Source organism: Odontesthes bonariensis, chromosome 6 (assembly GCF_027942865.1).
Source record: "Odontesthes bonariensis isolate fOdoBon6 chromosome 6, fOdoBon6.hap1, whole genome shotgun sequence".
Classification (NCBI taxonomy): Eukaryota; Metazoa; Chordata; class Actinopteri; order Atheriniformes; family Atherinopsidae; genus Odontesthes; species Odontesthes bonariensis.
Window position 1 is genome coordinate 2,186,067 of NC_134511.1, and position 706 is coordinate 2,186,772.

The following is a 706-nucleotide window of genomic DNA, read 5'->3' on the forward strand; positions in this document are numbered from 1 at the left end:
AACTAAAACAGGAAAATGACCGTCAAACTAAAACAGGAACTGACTGTCAAAGTAAAACAGGAAGCTGACCGTCAAACTAAAACAGGAACTGACTGTCAAAGTAAAACAGGAACTGACCGTCAAACTAAAACAGGAACTGACCGTCAAAGTAAAACAGGAACTGACCGTCAAAGTAAAACAGGAACTGACCGTCAAAGTAAAACAGGAACTGACCGTCAAAGTAAAACAGGAACTGACTGTCAAAATAAAACAGGAACTGACCGTCAAAGTAAAACAGGAACTGACCGTCAAAGTAAAACAGGAACTGACCGTCAAAGTAAAACAGGAACTGACTGTCAAAATAAAACAGGAACTGACCGTCAAAGTAAAACAGAAACTGACTGTCAAAATAAAACAGGAAGCTGACTGTCAAAATAAAACAGGAACTGACCGTCAAAGTAAAACAGGAACTGACTGTCAAAATAAAACAGGAAGCTGACCGTCAAAGTAAAACAGGAACTGACCGTCAAAGTAAAACAGGAACTGACTGTCAAAATAAAACAGGAAGCTGACTGTCAAACTAAAACAGGAACTGACCGTCAAAGTAAAACAGGAACTGACTGTCAAAGTAAAACAGGAACTGGCCGTCAAACTAAAACAGGAAGCTGACCGTCAAAGTAAAACAGGAACTGACTGTCAAAGTAAAACAGGAAGCTGACCGTCAAAG